The sequence below is a fragment of the Stenella coeruleoalba genome (genome assembly GCF_951394435.1).
Source record: "Stenella coeruleoalba genome assembly, chromosome: 7".
Classification (NCBI taxonomy): domain Eukaryota; kingdom Metazoa; phylum Chordata; class Mammalia; order Artiodactyla; family Delphinidae; genus Stenella; species Stenella coeruleoalba.
The window spans coordinates 63677182-63699973 of NC_137153.1; the positions used below are offsets into that span (position 1 = coordinate 63677182).

At 34.1% G+C, this 22792-nt stretch overlaps 1 protein-coding gene across 12 annotated transcripts in view; it reads left to right on the forward strand.

Moving 5' to 3' along the window:
- The window catches only part of PTPRD (protein tyrosine phosphatase receptor type D), a 2135645-nt gene that overhangs the window by 854976 nt on the left and 1257877 nt on the right, over positions 1 to 22792 (forward strand). The gene's annotated exons all lie outside the window — the stretch shown is intronic.

Genomic DNA, 22792 nt, shown 5'->3' on the forward strand with positions numbered 1-22792 from the left:
CTGCAGCTTACAGTCTAATGTTAGAATAATAAAAATTAGCAGGAAACAAACATATAAATATATGGGCTTTCAAGGGCTTTTATGCTTAAGTATTATGAACAGGATGCTAAAAATATTTGGTAAAAAGGATAATGCTGGAAATTTCTCTCAAATTAGACCCAAAATTTGTACCACTTAACAGGTTTCTGCAGCACTAAGAGTTTGTACATAGTTTCGTATTATCATTCCACTTTTTAGATTGTTATTATCACTGCATATGCCAGTCTTTCCCTTGGTTAACAGGGATCTTACTACCTGTTTATGCTAGAGTCTAGAACCAATGTCAGGAAGTATTTTAGATTGTAAAAATGTATATATTTTACTATATATATTTATGTCGTTAGCACTTTTAGAATCTTTTTTCATCTTCAGGCATTAGAGTTGCACAGATTCAGGTTGTATGTCTAGACTACATTTACTAGCTCTTTAACATTGCTAAATCTTTTGGAACCTGTCTTCTCATTAGTGAAATTGGGTGAATAATAACTCCCTGTCAGGATTTTTATAGAGGCTAAATTGGAGTCCAGGAGTAGAGGGGGAGAGAGAGGAACAAGGGAGGTTCAAACTACTTTCGGTCCCATTCTGTGAGGTAGCTAAGTATAATGATTCAGATCCATAAGCTCTAGGATTAAATGGGTTAAGGAATTTTATCTGTGCCATTTATTAGTTGTGTGATGTCAGACAAGTGACTAAACTTCTTTGTGATTCTATTCACCATATGTAAAATAAGAATAATAGTGTATTCTTCATAAGATTATTTGGAATATTAAATAAGTAAATATTTAATAAAGTACTTAAAATACCAGTAGACAGAAATAACCAATATCTAAATATAGATAATATTGAATAATATTATAACAGTTCACCTATATGGTATTTTTATTGTTTGCTCCTTGTAAATCATCTATCAGTGTTTTCCACTTTATTGAGTAATAGTCTTTACTCTAGATGATGAAATTTACTAATAATTATACTTATTTGTATTTGTTACAACTATTCTCAGGAAATTATATTGTGGTTATATTATGGAATCATATAAAATTATATCTGTTTTCTTTCATTTAAATATATTGAAATAAGTAATATTCTTCTGGCCTTATCCTGTAACCTTCTTAAGATCAGCATCTCCTCACCTCCCCCGCAGTGATCAGTTCAATGTAATCATTTTTCACAGCAGTTACACAGACTGTAAAGGTTGGCTCACCTTCTCAAATGTATCCCTGACAAGTCCTGATGGTTTAATGTACTGTGGCAATTTTTATGCTTCCTATCAAATCATAAAAACTCCCTAATCGTAGTCTCCTTTGCTTTGGATGTTTCATGTAAGCATATTTGTGGCAATTGTGAGTCTCCTCTCTCTCAGCTATTTTGGTCTTGTTATTTTAGTTCCCCACATTAAACACACTTCTTATAGTGTATTATATTTATTTATTTTTATTGAAGTTTAGTTGACTTATAATGTTTCAGGTGTATAGAAAAGTGATTCAGTTTATATATATATATATATATATGTATATATATACACACACACACACACACACACACACACATAAAAAAGAAATAATTTGTGTTGAGTTAATTCCTTGTCAAATAATACTTATTTTACTATCAGATGATTAAAAGTTTTTTTCTCTTTGATGAAATGCTAAAGGAGAAGCTAAAAGAAAATGAAAGGGCCAATAGAATATTTATTAAGGGTAGTGATGAATGCACTAATAATATTAGAGTTGTTAAAGCCATTGTATTATAAGCATATCTTAATTGACACGTGGCTATAATCATTCATGTTTATATATTTAGTATTTAAATTGTCTCTGATGACTTTAATATATGTATACGTGGTTTTAAAATTTCTTATCATAAAGGTTATTTTTGGTTCAACATTTTAGTTGGACAATTTTGACTTATAAGTATGGTAAGGGAGAATATTGAAATATTGAAATTGGCCAAATTTCTATGAAAATTTAGATTTTTAATTCTTAAAAACATGCAATAAATACCCTAATTTACATATTTTAGATGTTAAACAATTTATTTTCAGACAGTTTGATAAAGATGTTTCTACAGCTTTAAAAAACTCTTGAGTTTTTTTCTAAAATTTTTTTTTTTTTAATATTCCAAACACATTAGAATTACATCTATTTTCAAAATTTACTTAAAATGATACTGTACAAATGGTGGCTGATCACCTGTTATTCTAAAGCACTCAACATGATTTTAAGAACTCTATTTGATGCACCAGGGTCTTCTCTTTATAATATCAATTCCTTAGTAATAGAAAGCAGATTACCTTATTTAGTCCAGAAGCAATTCCATACCAATCAGGAGCAGTGGGTGCTGTCAATTGTACCAGTAGAATCTCTCTTGATTGTGTTCCTTGTCCATCTCAGTGACTGGAAGTTAGAATTACCCTTCATTGTCATAGAAAACAGAGAAAAAGAACAAATTGGCCATTAATTTGCTACTTCATGATTATTTTTCACTACAACAGAGTTAACTTAAAAGAAAGATGTGAGTCAAATGTCATTCAAGACTTAAATTTAGGATTGGTCCCCAAAGAGATACTGCCTCCCAGAGTGGACTCTTGTTAAAAATATTGAGCTGGCAGTGCAAGAGAAAGTGAAGGCAGTTTGTAGGAACCATTATTGACACTGGTGTCCTAAATTTATAAAATAATAGTGATCTAAGAAGAAAAAAAATCAGATGAACTAATTAAAAGTTTAAAAATAGGGCTTCCCTGGTGGCGCAGTGGTTGAGAATCCGCCTGCTCATGCAGGGGACACGGGTTTGTGCCCCGGTCCGGGAAGATCCCACATGTCGCGGAGCAGCTGGGCCCGTGAGCCATGGCTGCTGAGCCTGCACATCCGGAACCTGTGCTCTGCAAAGGGAGAGGCCATAACAGTGAGAGGCCCGCGTACCGCAAAAAATCAAAAAACGAAACAAAATAACAACAACAAAAAATAATAATAATAGTAAAAGTAAATAGGTATAAATATCTTTAGAGTGTTAACAATTGCCAGGGGCAAGTTTATGGTTTAAATGATTAGTAGAGCTGAATTTCTCTTTATGCTGAATGAACAGATCTATTAAGAGAAAAGAAGATAAGAGTTAGTTTATAATTTCAGAGGGGAAAAAAAAGCCAATCAAAACTTAATTGGATCCATTTAGAAGAAAAAGGATAAACAAGGTACTAAAAAGGCAGTAGTAATTAAGAAGGCATTTAAGGATTAATACAATATACTTTAATATTGTATGTCTCAGGGTAACCAAATCAGACCTAATTTAGACTTTGAAGACTGCAATTAGGAAAAATTTCCACTAATAAGCAAAATCCTTTCAAATTGTTTATTTCTGGAGAGGAAATGTGAAGCCTTGCTGAATACCATTCAGGAAATAAATTGTCGGGTCCAGATGGTTATTCAATACTGCTGCATAAGGAAAAAAAAAAAAAAAAGACACTGGAATAAATTTCCCTTTATCAGTCGTGCTTATAATCAGTTCTTGTTTTAAGAGCTTCTTCCGTTTTCCATGAGTGAGACCTGAGGGCTTATTCAAAAGATATATGGAGATCATTTTGCTTCAGCTTTGACAAAGCAAACTATTATTTGAGTTTGAGGGTCTAAGATTCTAGCCCTGATTTTGAACTGGAAAATGAACAGTAGTCTTCCCATTTTCACAAGAATTTTGTTTAACTGCAAGTTATTTTAATAATCTTTGCAGCCTATAACTCATTATGTAGAAATATCTGTGAGTGTTCCATTGCTAAGAGAATGTTTTGCAAAGTGGGACCCCCCCAGACCACTTGCAGCAAAATTATGTGGGAATGCTTGACAAAGTGCAGATTACCCTTTCCCCTTCCTACCCCACTGATATGCCGATTCTGGCTGATATGCTGGAAATGCACGTTTTGGTAAGCATCACAAGTGATTCAGAAGCATACTTGTGTTTGATAACCACCTCTCTAAGCATTGCCAGGATTTACCAGCTACTACAAACTGATTGTCCACACGTTGCTTGGGTCATTTGGCCTTCACTGTCAGCACTTGATCATTTCTTAAAATCCTTGGACTTTTAAATGAATTCACATTTAAGGATTGAATCACTTTGTAAGTAGAAAATTATACTACTACATATAATTAAAATAATAATTTCTTACATTTATTACTGATGTCTATGAAATGGGTGAACATACACTGTCTCATGACATTCATGGAAACCAGGGATTGAAGGAGGGGAGGTTTTTCTGGCTCTGGTCACAATATTCATACTTGGTACTTTATTTAGACACTGTTAAGTTCTTTAAGAAAAGTAAAATATCTCATTGGCAAGTGAGGCTGAGATACGTTAATTATGAATGTAAGACTCTCAGAAGGTTTAGGAAAAGAATAGAACTTGAGCAGGATATAGAAATATTTGGAGCTTTGACAGAGGTGGAAATGGCTGAAGAAGGTACTGCTGCAAGAAAAATTAACATAAGAAAAAATACGAAAGTTAGAGAAGTGGAGTTGGCGTTTACTATTGTGAGTCATCAATTACTAATGAAGCACATGGGCATGGAGGAAAGGGAGTGAAGAGGAAATAAAGCTATTACGAATCATAAAGTAATCATAAACTAATCTTAGAGGCCAAGCTAGGGAATTTGTATCCCAGTCTGTTTGTACTTTATGAGTAAACATGAAATATGTTTAAAGAGAAATTTGGGTTTTGTTTATTTTCAAAGAATATTAATAAAAATGTTTATTAGTAGTTCAAACAACCCATTACCAGTCCTTTTTCCTGTGCTTCATATGCAACAAGGTATCCATGGAAAGGGAGAAAAACAATTAAGGAAAAAATGAGGTGGGAGAGGACTCTGATATTGGTTTTAACATTCTAGGTAGATCATTCTGACATTTCTACATTAGCTCAACCATTTCTTGCTTTTAGAATGGCTATGTTTTGAATTCATTGAGGATGAAAGAAACTAGATTTAGGATTGAAGGGCTACTGCTACTGTGTAGTTGAGATAAAATAAAGGCCTTAGCTAGAATATCATAAGCCAAAAAATAAGACTTATGGAGAATGATTAACAAAATTTGCCAGCTGATTAAATACAAGATTGATGTGTTAAAATCCACATTCCATTATTATTAGTAGTAGTAGAAGGAGGAATAGTAGTAACATTTGGTTATTGTTTTTAACTACTGTCATTTTTTTGGGTAAAATTTAATTGTGTGTAACTTTAAAATTTTAACTTTTAAAAGGAGAAAGAGAAACCACACAAACTGTCACCAGACAGAGGCAATATACTGGAAGTTGAACATTCTCTCTATGAAAGGTAGACAGATTACACAAGTGGGATCCTAATTTATGGACTGTTTTGGAAACAGCTTTTATCATGCCACAGTATGTCACAGACATATTCATGTATCAATAAATATTATCGTTTTGAATGGCTGCACAATACACCATTTTATAAAGGATCCATTTTTTTTATTTAACATCTTTTTTGGAGTATAATTGCTTTACAATGTTGTGTTAGTTTCTGCTGTATAACAAAGTGAATCAGCTATATGTATACATACATCCCCATATTCCCTCCCTCTTGTGTCTCCCTCCCACCCTCCCTATCCCACCCCTCTAGGTGGTCAAAAAGCACCGAGCTGATCTCCCTGTGCTATGCGGCTGCTTCCCACTAGCTATCTATTTTACATTTGGTAGTGTATATATGTCCATGCCACTCTCTCACTTCATCCCAGTTTACCCTTCCCCCTCCCCGTGTCCTCAGGTCCATTCTCTAATTCTGTGTCTTTATTCCTGTCCTGCCCCTAGGTTCATCAGAACCATTTTTTTTTTTTTTTTTTTAGTTTCCATATATATGTGTTAGCATACGTTATTTGCTTTTCTCTTTCTGACTTACTTCACTCTGTATGACAGACTCTAGGTCCATGGGATCAATATTTTAATTAGCCAGTCCATTACCAATGAACATTTGATTGCTTCTCTTTTCTTTGATGCTATGAATAGAACTTGAGTTAATAGTCCCGCACATATTTATTCTGTGAGTATAAATGCTTGAATGAAGAATTTTTGTGTCAAAGAGTATACATATTTGACACGTGAATAGCTATTGAAGAACTTCACTCCGGATAATTTATAACAACTCACTGACATTTTATTGTTTTGTATATAACAGCATCTGCTTCTTTAAAAGTTGAAAAGTTGAATGACTTTGGTTCCTTCATATCTTTTCCCCTTCCTCTTTATGGAGTTCATATCCATTCTTTGGTTATTAAAACAATTAAAAAAATAAACATTTGAAATACGCTTTATCACTTCAGTGAAATTACCAATCAAATGCTCGGAGTATGTTCCCTGGAATTTTGGTGGACAGAGTTCCTAGTTTACTTCAGTACTGTGAAAGAAATACTTCATTGAAACATCAATCATTTGAAGACTTTACTTTTTTATCAGTATCTTTGATGTAATCTAGGAATAGACAGAAATTTTGAGGTGTCTCATATGTGAGATATGGGTTTGTGGCTGAAAGAGAATGGGCCTTGACATCTGTCAGACCCAGGTTTGAACCCTTGCCCCATCCAGTATCTGAGGAATTCTAAATAAGGTATTTTACTTCATGTAATCTCACTGTCTTCTGCTGAATATTTAGCATCTCACATATGTCAGAAAGTAAGAACATAGTAAGAAATCAGTAAATGTTAGTTTTCCTTCTTTTGTGTTCCAGCACAGTGAACATTTTATATATTTTTGATGTTAAATGAAAACAATCTTTTGTCTCCTCTAAAAATGTTCTACTCTGATGTGATCTTGTTTAGCAACTATATTGTAAATGTATACAGCTCAAACAGATTGAGGATAAATATTAATACTGTATATCTATGTCTTCTTTCTAAGTCTGTTGATTATTTGTGGGTTTTAACCCATCCTAAGGCTTTTATCCCTAACTGGAAAGTTGGCTATTCAACTTTTTGAGTCAGAACACTATTCTCTAAAGTTGTCACTTTCTGAGTAATTCTTCTCCCTTGCCCCCTACACACACACACACACACACACACACACACACACACACACACACACACACACACTATGCCCTTTCTTTTGTATAGTTCAGCTTAATATAAACAAATACGCACACATGAAGAGAAGAGTGATACTATTGCATTACTTGCTCATGTTTAAGAATTTGAGTAAGAAGGCTAACAATAAAACATAAAAAGAAAGTTCTAACTGAAATCAATTGTAAACTATAATTTTTTATACTAAAGACTGGGGAAAACTTTTTTGTGCTTACACAGATCTAATATACTCTAGTTTCAGGAAGCTAAAGGTTACTAGTTAAAAAGCTTTCTGGGATAGAAGGTTTCTCATTAATATACAAAAAAGGTAGAAAGTACTTGTTCACTGAGATTTAATCAGTTTATGACATGGACTGCAAGGCTCCTTCAAAAGGAGAGTCTGCTTGACTAATAATACATTAGCAGTAATCCAGTGATCTGTCCATGCATTAAGGATACAATTTATTTTTATACTGATCAGTTCTTTTCCTAGTAAAACGAATTGTCTAATTTTTGATAGAACTGTCTAACAAAAGAGCTTTGTGGATGAAATTGACAGACCTTATAGGGTTCAGTTTAGTTTCAATGTTTAAATTAGAAACCCTTGTATTAGGATTAAAATGGAGAAAGAGCTGATCCAATTGCATGTCCAAGCAGATATGTCAAATCTGGTTTCTTATGAGCATTGAATTCTAGCGTAGTTCATAAATGTAGTTAATATATGAGAAGAGAAGCGATTCTTAAAGGCTGAAGAAATATTAGATTATCCTTACTCTCTCTTTTAGAAAAAGATTCTTATATTGTTGTATCAATAATTATGCCTCCGTAGCAATTATTAAGCTCATTGATGGTTATTACTATCAATAATAATTACTGAATGTACTAATGGTTAAGACTTACATCTTTAATTTTTTTTTTAATTTTAATTTTAAATATGTGTAGGAGACTCTTTATGAACAGTTCAGAGATTTTCTTCTCCTTAAATGCATATATATCTTTCCTTTTCTTACATATGTCTGTGTAAATGTTTGTATGCATATATATGAATAGTCCACTTAAAATAATTGTACTTAATGTAATCTGATGTAGATAAAAGCTGTTTTGCACTGAAATGCATGATGTAGTATCTATAAATAATGAATTCTCTGAGTTTCTAAAGGTTTATCTTTAAAAGTACCCAAACTCAGCTACCACACTAGTTAAAAAAAAAAAAAAAATTGTTTGTGAACTTTGCTTTCGACATCTAAAGTATGAATTCAGTCAGATGGGGTAGGCTGTGACGAGGTGAGAGAGTGGCATGGACATATATACACTACCAAGCATAAAGTGGATAGCTAGTGGGAAGCAGCCACATAGCACAGGGAGATCAGCTCGGTGCTTTGTGACCACCTAGAGGGGTGGGATAGGGAGGGTGGGAGGGAGGGAGACACAGGAGGCAAGAGATATGGGAACATGTGTATATGTATAACTGATTCGCTTTGTTATAAAGCAGAAACTAACACACCATTGTAAAGCAATTATACTCCAATAAAGATGTTAAAAAAAAAAACTGTTAATCAAAACCATTAGAAGACAATGCTAATTATCAAATATATATTCTTGCTTAATATTTACAGGTCTGTGAAACATTCATTATTGTGTCACTTTTACCAATGAACACATTAAAAATCAAGTTTAGGTCTTAATGATCATTCGGATGTGAAAGAGGAAGAAGAGAGATATAATTTATAACATCCATGTTTTTTACTTAAGCAAACTGATTGGATGATGACATTCCGTATTAATATAGACCAGGCTAGAGTAGCAATTTGTTAGGGTTGGACTAGGTTTGGCTTATGTTTGAGCTGCCTTTGAGAAAACTGATAAAGAAGTTAAGTGGATAATTATTACTACTAGTCTGGGCAGAATTTCTATCTTAAAACTATCTTACTGTGGTGATGTAGTCACTTTTTTTTTGTTTACACTGAATTATGTATGTCTTTACTAAGTATTACTGTGAAATTAAGTTTATTAATATACCTAGTAACTTCAAATATAGATATTTATTGGTTTTATTTCATATGTTATTCAGCATAATTAGTTAATCCTATTTAAAAATGATATTTCTTCTCCATGACATTGTTGAGTACTGGAGAGATGGAAAGGGTGAAGTAGTCTAATGATATCAACCCACTCCAACATTTAATTTCAAGTTTGAGCTTTTGATTATCATAAGATTGCTAGTTATAACATCCACATGCATCTAAACACATGTGCTAGCTTCTGTTTAATATCAAATCAAATTTTGCTATTTATATATTGGCAAATTAGATAGGCATTGCATTATATGAGTTTATATACAAAATATGTTTAAATAAACTCATAAGTAAAGTGAAAAAATAAATCTGATTGTTACCTAATTTTAAAGTAGGTGAGATTTATTTATTCTTCTGATAACCGTGTCAGTGGAAATAAACACAACTAAAAGTCTGGTCTCAAGCACTCTACAGTCTAGAAGGGGATAAAATGTGTACACAACTAACTGTGAACCAAGGTAGACTTAGATGAGCATCGTATGAAAGACCAAGGTCCAAGTGGTTTTGATGTCTTGGTCCAATCTCATCTATGGATTAATTTATGTAATTCTAAAAAAGGAAAAATTGTCGGTAGTTACGCATGGTCTAGTCATTTTAGACATTTTACTTTGTTTTTAGGAATCTTACTTTGTATGGAGCGATTGACAGTGTTTTTCCAGCCTTTTCATTGTGATACTACTCAGATATTTTATTAGAAGTGGAAACATTATTACTTCATATGACATAAAAAAATAAGGAATACTGTAGCAAAATTCAGCTCTCATATCCTTGTTGATGGTTTTCTCCATACGTTATTGCTTATTTATAGCACAGAATGTTTTCTCTTAAAGAGAAGCCTATTGCTGTTGTAGCATAATGTGGCACAACTAAAATGATGATGACTGCATTCCTTCGAGAAATGCAACTGCAGTTTCCAATTTAACTACCTAAGGTGTACATTTGAACAATTTTCTTTTTCTACTACACATAGAGTTGAATGTCACTTTCATAATAATTTGATAATAGGTTTGCTGTGATCCTCTGCATAGGAGGTTCAGTGATAATATATGTAAATACTGAAACTGAGACTTTGCCTTCCCAGTCTCTCAAGATATTTTATAACTATATGAAATATTCAGAATACTACAGTTCTTTATTATTGAATAGAAGAATGCTGTTAGTAATTTCTTACATAGAATGGCAATATTTGACTACTTTTGTAAAATCAAGCATTAATATTCTTAAAATTAGATCAATAATCGTAAGGTATTATATATCATAGATATGTTGTATGTTAGTGTGTGTATATATAGTGCCAATTAGTATTACATAATATATTCATTCACACACATATGCACATGTGTGCATATTTTTTGTTTTTTTTAAGCCAAGCTGAAGGAGGCACTCAAATCTCCTGATTCCCACAGGGTCTTCTGCATCTCCTTAAGCCCCTTCTCTCCCTTCCTTCTTTCCCCCTTCCCTCCCTCATTCTATCCTTCCCTCCCTTCTTTCTACCCTTTCTTCTTTCCTTAGATGATTAAAGTGTAAATAATATATCACTCCTCTTCAAATACTGTTGGGTGACTTGTGCTATGTGCAAGAAACTAGATGAATAGTGAGAAAAAGTTAGATATGTTTTCCTTGTTTTCATGGAGCTTGAGATGCTGGAAAGACAACGTGAACAAATAAAGCATATATAAGTATTATAGAGGTAGAATAAGTATTCCACATTGTCTGTGAAAACACAGCTTAATAGCATTGTTAAATGGTAGCCATTATTTGTCCATAGAAAATAAAATTGCTTCTAGGTTAAAGCACTAGAAAATGATTTGGAAAACATTTGAAAAAGAGTGAGATGAGACAGTACAGTGTTTCAGTTTTTAAAGTACACAGTTTAATTCATTTGAAGTTATTGTTTTAAAATACAACTTTTGGGTTACTGGATAGTATTTTTATAGAATCAGTTTTAATTATTTATGTAAAATGGAGGTGTTAATTAGAAAATTGTGTGTGTAGAAGTGAGAAAGGTAGAGATCCTTCTGGATTCTTTATGAAACATCTGAATATTCGCCCACTGAAAATATATAGCATACATTTTATATTTAAGTTATGCTCCCACGTAGAGGGAAACTATTTAATGTATTAGTGTTCAGCTTTTTCTTTTTGATGGAAAGAGCTATATTTCTTCGGGGAAATTTATGTGGTGATTCATCAGTAACAAGACTGTGTGCTAGATAATTAACTGAATAAAAATTATGTTCCTATGAAACTACCCATGAAGTCTAAAATTCTTAGTTATTGAAAGTTGCTATTTAAATATGACATGTAATGATGGCAGGGTAATGAATCCCAGCACTGGAAAAATAGAACTTTCCAATGCAGGTCTGAGTTTATTATAATGGAAAGGAGGGAAAAACCTATGAGGGTATTTGAGTTTTTCTAAAATTGTTGGTTTTCTACACATAATCTGGGTATAGGTTGGAATACAAGCAAGGTAAGACACTGAAAATCACTTTATTACATGCCTGAATATGTTAAGCCCAAAACTTGTGAACTCTTTCAAGATCCTGATAAAATGTTATTTTTCATCTCTCACATAAACTAAGAAATTTCAGTTTCTTAGGATGGTTACATAAATGATCACATTAGTACAACTCTCTGTTTCAGAAAGCACAGAGCATGTCACAGAGTTACATGTTCACCTTGGCTTTTCTTTCCTACATCCCACATCCCAAGCACAACCCATATCTAGAATTTGAGAAATACTGTAAAGTAAACTTTTTTTAAAACCCCACCATCGTCACCATCTCTACTGTCCCATAAGCTCATGCTTGGATACTGAAATAACCTTTTAACCTGTCTCCTTGCTAGCACCTTTGATTGTATCCTTGCCTCTGTATTGTCTGTTCTCCACAGAGACAAAATGATCCTGTTAACATATGAATCAAACCATATCACTCCTCCACTCTGAACCCTCCGGTGGCTTCCAATCTGACTTAAAATAAATTCCAAAATCTTTAGGTTCTTGTGCCCGGGTACTTCTGTAATCTGTCTGCTTTCGTTCTCCTTTTCACCAGTTATCAATTACATGAAATTTTTTGAAGTACAAATATGTTGTTAGCACCTCACAATTAGGCCAAACAAATGAAAGGCAAATACCCATCTTTTTTTTTTTTTTTTTTTTTTTGCAGTACGCGGGCCTCTCACTGTGTGGCCTCTCCCGTTGCGGAGCACGGGCTCCGGACACGCAGGCTCAGCGGCCATGGCTCACGGGCCCAGCCGCTCCGTGGCCTGTGGGATCTTCCCAAACCGGGGCACGAACCCGTGTCCCCTGCATCGGCAGGCAGACTCTCAACCACTGCACCACCAGGGAAGCCCCCCATCTTTTTAATTTAATGTGAACCATTTTAAAAAGCAGCTGGGACCAGATTCATTTACTGCCTTGGATATTCTTACTTGGTCAATAGGTTGTTTCCTTTAAATAATGTGGAAGTTACGGTCATTAAATAAAAAGGTAGCACCTGTAACATGTAGAGAATTTGATGTGATCTCACAAAAAATATTGCTGGCTGGAAGTATTCTGGAAGCAAATAATTTGGCAAGGTTCAAAAGGAAATTAAGCATAAAAGTAAAATGGGTTCTACTTGCCTGGATTAAATATGTAAGGGCATTCAAGTCCCATTTTCTCTTTAGGTCAGGGAGAAGTGTCCCACTATATCATGCTATACTGCCCGATTAAGTGCTCTATGGAGGGTTTGTGGATTTGCCTTACTTTAAATCACGTTGTAGTGACCACTACCACAGGGAGGATGATTCCTTTCCGTTGGTTTGTTGCAGTGGTGTAAGCCTATGGTCCTAGGGGAATGTATGCTTTGTATGTCTTTCAAGTCGTATTGTTAGGAGGAAAAAACTCTGCCAGGGCAGCTTCCCTGGTGGTGCAGTGGTTAAGAATCCGCCTGTCAATGCAGGGGACACGGGTTCGAGCCCTGGTCCGGGAAGATCCCACATGCCACGGAGCAACTAAACCCATGCGCCACAACCACTGAGCCTGTGTGCGCGCCTAGAGCCGGTGTTCCGCAACAAGAGAAGCCACCGCAATGAGAAGCCCGCACACCACAGCGAAGAGCAGCCCCCGCTCGCCGCAACTAAAGAAAGCCCGTGCAGCAACAAAGACCCAACACAGCCATAAATTAATTAATTAATTAATTAAAAAAAAAAAAAAAAACAACAAACCTCTGCCAATAAAAAGACAAGGATGCAATTATCAACAAGTAATTTTGGTCTCTTATTTTCTAGACAGCAAACATTTGAAATCATAAATAATTCATTAATTTTTATTATAATGGTGATCTTTCTTTCATTTTCTTTCTTTTCACATTACATAGCTGGAAGATTAGATGTTTCATTTATTCATTTAGTCAAATTATTTTCCAAGCACCTATTTATTATATATCAGTCTCTCTGCTAGGCATTTGGGATTCAACATTATTAATAGTCAAAGTAATTGCTATTGAGTGTACACTAAGCACCAGACATGGTGCTAAATTCTTGGCCTAATTTTCTCGCTTAAGTTTTTATTTATTTTTTTATATGATAGATTTTATTTTTCTAGAGAATATTTGGATTCACAGCAGAAGTGAGAGGAAAGTGCATATAGTTCCTATCTGCCCTCTGCCTCTATAAACCCACAACTTCTCCCACTATCTACATCTCTCACCAGAGTGGTACATTTGTTACAAGTGATAAACCATTACCAACCAAAGTCCATAGTTTACGGTGAGTTATACCTTCTGTGGCTTTTGACAAATGTTTAATGACATGTATCACCATTAAAGTATACAGAATCATTTCACTGCTCTAAAAGTTTTCTGTGTTCCACCTATTTATTCCTGTCTCCCCATAAACCCCTGGCAACTACTGATCTTTTAACTATCTGCATAGTTTGAGCTCTTCAAGAATGTCATGTAGTTGGAATAATATATTAAGTAGCCTTGTCACATTGTCTTCCTTCATTTAATAATTTGTATTTAAGATTCCTTCAGGTCATTTCATGGCTTTATAGCCCATTTCTTTTTACTGCTGAATAATATTCTATTCTATGAATATACCACAGTTTATTTATCCATTCACCTATTGAAGGTCTTGGTTACTTCTGAGTTTTATCAGTTGTAAGTAAAGTTGCTTTAAACTGCTGTGTACAGGTTTTTATATGGACACAGTTTTTCATATAATTTAGGTAAATACCAAGGTGTTTGGTTGTTGGGTCTTACAGTGAGAATGTGTGCAGCTTTGTAAGAAACTGGCCAATTGTCTTCCAAAGTGGCTACACCATTTTGCATTTTCACCAATGATGAATGAGAATTCCTGTTGCTCTATGCCCTAGCCGACATTTGGTGTTTTCAGCATTTTGCACCTTTACCATTCTATTATGTTCATAGTGGTATTTCATTGTTTCAGTTTGAATTCCCTAACGACATATGACATTGAGCATCTTTTCGTATGCCTATTTTTGACCTGTGTATCTTTTTTCATGAGGCATCATCAGTTCAGATGTTTTGGTCATTTTTTAATCGGATTGTTTATTATTGATTTTTAAGAGTCCTTTGTATGTTTTGGGTAACAGTCTTTTATGAGATGTGTCTTTTGCAAATAGTTTCTCCCAGTGTATGACTTGTCTTCTCATTCTTCTGGTCATACAGTTTTTATGATACTGCTGTAGAATGAGTGTTATGATACCCATTTAAAGGTAAAGACAATTAGGTTTAAAATAAATATCATCCCTATCTCAGAGGGGTCTAAATAAACTTTACAGATAACTAGAATATACGCACAAACTCCTGTTTACAGAATAGTTAACTTTGTGGAAAAGCGTTATTCTTAAATATAGCTTGCACACACCCTTTTTATAAAGCAAAACTGTATGAAATCATTTAAAACTTTCATAAAGTCATTGCTATGACTAAGTTTTATGTTAGGCTTCATTATAGGGATGCCTTTAGTATTTCTCAAAGAGAATAAGTCAGTCATTATATACTTGGCAAACAAGCCTGATGTGTATATGTGTGCGCTACATGCATGTATGTGCAGATCTCAGTTGACAATGTATTGCTTTTGACATTGTACCTACTTCTAGCCAATCTCATAATCAGATTATTTTAACCTACGGAAGACAAAAAGAAAAAAAGTAGATCTCCAAACTTGAAAATGAAGAACTTTTCTATGAATAATATTCATTATCTTTAATGAAATGGTTTTGCATAATTTATTTGGAATGCTCAGGTGCTGTTTTTGTTTATGTGTTCTTAAAAGTGTTTATAATAGATAAGTAATTAGCAGTTAAATGTGGTGTTGTCATGAATTGCTTATGCTTAATGTATGTGTGTGTATAATTTATTTACAAGTATACTTAGACATGTGTATAAATATAATTCACATATTGCTCATACGGAAATCATTACTTAAGGATTAAACAAGTTAAAGAATATTAAACGTGTTACTACTCAGGAAATTATACATGCCACATTTTAGTATTTCTATAAATTCTCTTACTAAAGATATTAAGATTAAGGGACAATGGGGTTATTAAAATATCTTTCAGTGCTGTCACCTGCCTAGTTCCACGATATGGCTAAGAAGTATTATAATGTAGCCTAGGGTTGAATAAAAAGAGTGTCCCTTTGTAAGAATGAGTTATCAGAACCTAGTTCATTATTTTCTGCTGAAGTCTTTGATCTAAGAAAGTGGCCTTGTAAGATTTCAATTTTGTAACCCTAACCCTCCTTTCATCATGTTCTAAGTGAGGTCTGTAATATCTTCACTACATCAAAGCAAAAAAAAAAAAAAAATCATATATGGTAAAAATTACCCAAAGCACCATTTACGTAAGTCTTCTATTGAAAATAATAATAGATTTCAAGACTTTTATAAAGGAGCAGGAAGAGAAGTCTAATTTGTTTTCATTTCTTCAGATACCATGTGTCCTTTGTTAATTGCCTGTCAAAACCAAATCCCTTCAGGGGAAAAAGCCCATGAAGTATATCAAAGAGTAAAATGTTGTTAATGTCTGAAATGCTAATTTTCAGTGCTGGTCTTGGTTTCTGTCAGAAAAACATTTCAAGGCTTTTATTTGTATTGCTTCTTCCTGCCACTAATTTATAACATGGAATCTGAGTAATAATTTTCTCATGCTGTTCAGTGCAGTTTCTAACTATAAAAACAGATAAGCAGCCTACTGGAGTGCCCATTTATGATAGAAGCTTGAGGCTGGTTTTGTTTGTGTTTCTGTACAAAGATTAAAAAAAAAAACGTTTTTAATTGAAGTAGAGTTGATTTACAACATTATATTAGTTTCAGCAGAACAGCATAGTGATTCAGTATATTTAAAGATTATACTCCATTTAGAGTTATTACAAAATAATGGTTGTATCAGTATTTCCCTGTGCTGTATGATATATCCCTGTTGCTTATCTATTTTTATATATAGTGGTTTTTAAGTCTTAATCCCATACTGCTATGTTGTTCCTCTGCCCTTCCTTCTCCCCACTGATAACCACTAGCTTGTTTTATTTATCTGTGCATCTATTTCTGTTTTGTTATATGTATTGATCTTTTTTACTTATTAGAGTCCATACATAAGTGATAACATACAATATTTGTCTTTCTCTGACTTTTTTCCATTAAACATAATAATCTCTAGGTCCATCCATGTTGTTGCAAATGTCAGAATTTCATTCATTTTAATGGCTAAGTAAAATTTCAATGTATAAATATATCCATATCTTCTTTATCCATTTATATTTTGAAGGACACATGGGTTACTTCCATATGTTGGCTATTGTAAATAATACTGCTGTGAACATTGGGGTACACGTATCTTTTCGAATTAGTGTGTTCACTTTTTCCAGATATATACCCAAGAGTGGAATTGCTGGATCATATGCTAGTTCTATTTCTTGTATTTTTAGCAACCTTCATACTGTTTTCTGAGTAACTACACCAATTTACATTCTACCCAACAGTGTACAAGGGTTCCCTTTTCTCCATATCCTTGGCAACATTTCTTATTTGTGTTCTTTTTGATGGTAGCCATTCTGACAGTTATGAGGTGATATCTCATTGTGGTTTTGATTTGCATTTCTCTAATGATTAGTGATGTTGAACATCTTTTCATGTGCCTCCTGTTAGTCATCTGTGTGTCATCTATCTTTAGGAAAATGTCTATTCAGGTCTTCTGCCCATTTTTAACCAGTTTTCTTTTTTTTTTGAATGGTATGAGCTGTTTATATATTTTGCATATTAACCCCTTTTTGGTTAATCCAAAATACACATATTTTCTCCCATTCAGTAGGCTTTCTTTTTGTTTTGTCATTGGTTTCCATTGCTGTACAAAAGCTTTTAAGTTTAATTAGGTCCCATTTGTTTATTTTTGCTTTTACTTCTGTTGCTTTATGAGACAGATACAAAAAAATATTACTATGATTTATGTCAGAGTGTTCTCCCTATGTTCTCTCCTAGGAGTTTTGTGGTTTCAGGACTTACATTTAGGTTTTTAATCCATGTTAAGTTTATTTTTGTATGTGGTGTGATGAAATGTTTTAATCTCACTGTTTTACATGTAGCTGTCCAGTTTTTCCAGTACCACTTGTTGAAGAGACTATCTTTTCTCCATTCTATATCTGAACCTCCTTTGTTGGAGATTAATTGACCGTATAAGCATGGGTTTATTTCTGGGCCCTCTGTTCTGTTTCATTGATCTGTGTGTCTGTTTTGTGCCAGTACCATGCAGTTTTGGTTACTGTTGGTTTGTAGTATAGTCTGAAGTCTGGGAGTGTGATACCTCTGCTTTGTTCTTTTTTCTCAACATTGCTTTGGCAAATTCAGGTCTTTTGTAGTTCCATATAAATTTTAGGGGTATTTGTTCTAGTTCTAAGAAAAAAGATCATGAGTATTTTGACAGGGATTATATTAAGTCTGTAGATTGCTTTGAGTAGTATGGAAATTTTAACAATATTAATTCTTTCAATCCAAGAGCACGGGAGATCTTTCAATTTATTTGTATCATCTTCAGTTTCCTTCATCACTATTTTATAGTTTTCAGCATATAGGTCTTTCACCTCTGTAGTTAAGTTTTTTCCTAGGTATTATTATTTTTGATGCCATTTTAAAAAGCATTTGTTTTGTTTTTTTTTTCTTTTTCTTTATTCTGATAGTCCTTTGTTAGTAGATAGACATCAACAAATTTCTATATATTAATTTTATAATATACACCTTTACTGAATTCATTTGTTCTAACAGTTTTTGGATGGAGACTTTAGGATTTTCTATATATAGTAGCATGTTATCTGCAAATAGTGACAGTTTTATTTCTTCTCTTCTAATTTGGATGAGTTTTATATCTTGTCTGATTGCTGTGGTTAGGACTTCCAAAACTACATTAAATAGAGTAGAAATAGTGAGCATTCTTGTCTGAGTCCTGAGTTTAGGGGGAGAGCTTTCAGCTTTTCACTGTTGAGTATGACGGGTTTTCATAACGGACTTTATTTTGTTGACATATGTTCTCCCATACCAACTTTGGTGAGAGTTTTTAATCATAAATGGATGTTGAATTTTCTCAAATGTTTTTTTTTCCCTGAATCTATTGATGATTATGTGATTTGTAATTTTCCTTTTGTTAGTATAGTGTATCACATTGATTGATTTGCAAGTATCGAACAAGCCTTGCATCTTTGGAATGAATCCAACATGATCATGGTGTATGATTCCTTTTATATATTGCTGGATTTTGCTAATATTTTGTTGAAGATTTTTGCATTTATATTCATTAAAGATATTGTATTGAAATTTTCTTTTTTGTAGTGCCTTACCTGGTTTTGGTATCAGGATAATGGTGGCCTCATACAATTAATTTAGGAATGTTCAGTTTTTTGGTATAGCTTGAGAGGGTAGGTATTAACTCTTTCTTACATGTTTAGTAGAATTCCCCTGTGAAGCCATCTGGTCCTGGACTTTGGTTTGCTGGGAGTTTTTGTTTGTTTATTTGTTTATTTTTACACATTCAATTTTACTTTTCATGATTGGTCTGTTCACATTGTCTGTTTCTTCCTTATTCAGTCTTAGAAGGTTGTATGTTTTCAGAAATGTGCCCATTTCTTCTAGGTTGTCCATTTTGTTGGTATACACTTGTTCATATTATTTGCTTATTTTTTTATCTCTGTCATATTGGTTATTGTTTCTACTTTTTCATTTCTTATTTTGCTTTTCGGGTCCTCTCTCTTTCCTTTTTGACAAGCCTGGCTAAAGGTTTATCAATATTGTTTATCTTTTCAAAACAACAGCTCTTGGTTTCATTGATTTCTTTTTTTTTCTATTATTTCCTGATCTCTATTTATTTCCTCTCTGATCTTTATTATTTCCTTCCTTCCGCCGATTTTGTGCTTTTTTTGTTCTTCTTTTCCTAATTCCTTTATAAGGTAGGGTAGGTAGTTTATTTGAGAGTTTTCTTGTTTGAAGAAGGCATCTATCACTATGAATTTCTCTCTTAGAACTGCTTTTGCCACATCTCATAGATTTTGGAAGGTTGTGTTTTCATTTTCATTTGTCTCAAGGTATTTTTTGATTCCGTCTTTGATTTCTTCTTTGACCCATTGGTTTTTTAGTAGTATTCTGTTTGATCTCCATGTGTTTGTGCTTTTCCCATTTTTCTTTCAGTAATTCATTTCTGGTCCCATACCATTGTGGTTGGAAAGAATACTTGATACAATTTCTGTCCTCTTACATTTGTTGAGAGTTGTTTTGTGACCTAAAATGTGATCTATCCTAGAGAATGTTCCATGTGCACTTGAAACATGTATATTCTGATGTTTTTGGATGGAATGTCATGTAGATATTTATTAAGTCCAACTGGCCTATTGTGTCATTTAAGACTACTGTTGCCTTATTGATTTTCTTTCTGGAGGATCTGTCCGTCGATGTCAGTGGAATGTTAAAGTCCTCTACTATTACTGTATTATTGTCAATTTTCCCCTTATATCTGTTAGTCTGTTAGTATTTGCTTTGTATATTTAGATGCTCATGATTTGAGTGCATATATATATTAATAAGTGTAATATCATCTTCTTGGTTGATCCCTTTATCATTATATAATGCCCTTTTATATCTTTTGCTTTAGACTCTGTTTTAAAGTCTATTTTGTCTGATATGAGTATTGCTAACCCTGCTTTCCTGTCATTTCCATTTGCATGAAATATCTTTTTCCATTCCCTCAATTTTAGTCTGTGTGTTTCTTTAACTCTGAAATGAGTATCTTGTAAGCAGTGGGTCTTGTTCTTTTATCCAGTCAGCCACCTTACATCTTCTGATTGGAGCATTTACTCTGTTGACATTTAAAGTAATCATTGTTATGTATGTACATATTGTCATTTTATTATTTTTTCTCACTGTGTAGTTATTCTCTGTTCATTTCTTCTTCTTTGTGTTTCTACTCTTGTGGTTTGATGATTTTCTTTAGTGGTATGCTTGTATTCTTTTTTTTTTTATTTCCCTAGTTTTCGTGTCTTTTGTAGGTTTTTCATTTGTGGTTACCACAGGATTTGCGTATATTGACCATAACTATATCTAGTTGTTTTAAACTGGTAGTCATTTAAGTTCAAGCACATTCCACAAGATCTACATTTTTCACTCTTCCTCCCATTTTTTGTTCTTGATGTCATAATTTACATCTTTATGTTTATACCTTCACTGGTTTCTGTAGTTGCTTTTACAATTTTTAATCTTTTAATCCTGATAGTAGCTTATTTAAGTAGTTGATCTTCAGCCCTTACTATATATTTGTCTTTCCTAGTGGGTTTTTTTTTCCTTTCATATAGATTCTTACTTCTTGTTAGAGACTTTTCCACTTAGAGAGACTCATTAACAGTTCTTTTAAGGTTAAGTTAAGTACCAATGAATTCTTGTGTTTTTTCCTTCTCTGAGAAGTTCTTTATCTCTCTTTCGAGTCTAAATGATAGTCTTGCTAGGTAGAGTACCTTAAGTTGTCGATTTTTTTTCTCTTAGCATTTTGAATCTATCATGATACTCTGTTCTGGCCTGCAAAGTTTCTGCAGAAAAATCAACTGATAGCCATATTGAGATTCCTTGTATATGACTCTTTTTCTCTTGCTGCCTTTAGAATTCTCTTTAACTTTTGCCATTTTAATTAGGATATGTCTTGGTATTGGTCTGTTTGGGTTTATCTTATTTCAGACCCTCTGTCCTTCTTGCAATTGGATATCTGTTTTCACCTACAGGTTTGGGAAATTTTCAGCCATAATTTCATCAAATACATTTTCAACCTATCTCCCTCTTTCTCTTCTCCTTCTGGAACCTTTATAATGAAAATGCTGGTATTCCTGATGTTATCACAGAGATCTCATAAACTCTTTTCATTTTTTTTAAAGTTGTTTTTCTTTTGGCTGTTTTCATTGACTGATTTCAATTATTCTGTCTTCCAGGTCACTTATGCATTCTTCTGTATCACCTTGTCTGCTGTTAATTCCTTCTAGTGTGTTTCATTTTAATAATTGTATTCTTCAGTTGACTGGTTCTTTTTTATATTTGTCTAGTTCCTTGTTAAAATTCTCACTGTGTCATCTATACTTTTCCCTTATTCAGTTAGCATTCTTATTACTATTGCTTTGAATTCTTTATCTGGTAAGTTGTTTATTTCTGTTTAATTTTTTTTCAGAGGTTTTCTTTTGCTCTTTCAATTGAGACCAGTTCTTCTGTCTTCTCATTTTACTTAACTTTCTCTGTCTCTATGAATTTTGGTGAAACAGTTACCTGTTGCAGTCTTGAAGGTGTGTTCTTATGTGGGAGCATCCCTCTACAGTCTGTGTGTGCCTAGTAGCTTTGGTAGGAGAGCTGGATTTGATGTGAACACGTTACACTTTTCCTCAGGGTGTGCTGGTAGCTACCACCTTGGTAGGAGGTGAAGCTGGAGCAGCCAGGGCCAGGTGTGAGCCTAGGCTCCCCCTCTGCTCAGTGGCTGTTACCACCCTACCAGCGCAGGAGCAGATCCTGAGTTGCTGGAGCAAAGGTCCTGAAGGTTAGGTCTGAGCTGGCTCTGTTCCCTTTAAGTGTGTCCTCTCCCCTCTCCCAGCACTGACACTCTTACTTTAAAGAGAAGCAGTGCTGGAGCAAGAAGGACCCATGTGAACTCTGGGCTTCTGTTGTCTAGCTGCAGACAGAGGTCCAGGCTGCTTCTGTACACTATCTGTTCAAGTGCCAGTAATGGCTGCACTGCATTTCCCAGATGCCATTTTGTGTCTGAGTCTCCTTTGTCCCTCATAGCCAGTCTTTCCCCTCAGCCTCTGCTGCCGCCTCCTCGGTATGGAGCTGCACCATAGGCAGGTGGGGCACTTGTGGGCTCTCAGCGTGTGTTGCAGTACAGGCTTTGGCAGTCTGGCACCCTCAGAGATCAGGACTGCTTCTGATATACTGCCTATGTAAGTGCCAGTAATGGCCGCCCCCACTCTGCTCAGTTGCCTCTTCTGATCTGAGTCCCATCTGCATCTCACTGCCGAGGTCTGTCCTCAGTCAGGGCAGCTCTTGCTCCAGCGTGGAGCTGATGTAAAGTAAATAGGGCTGGAGTGTTTGCTCAGCTCAGGC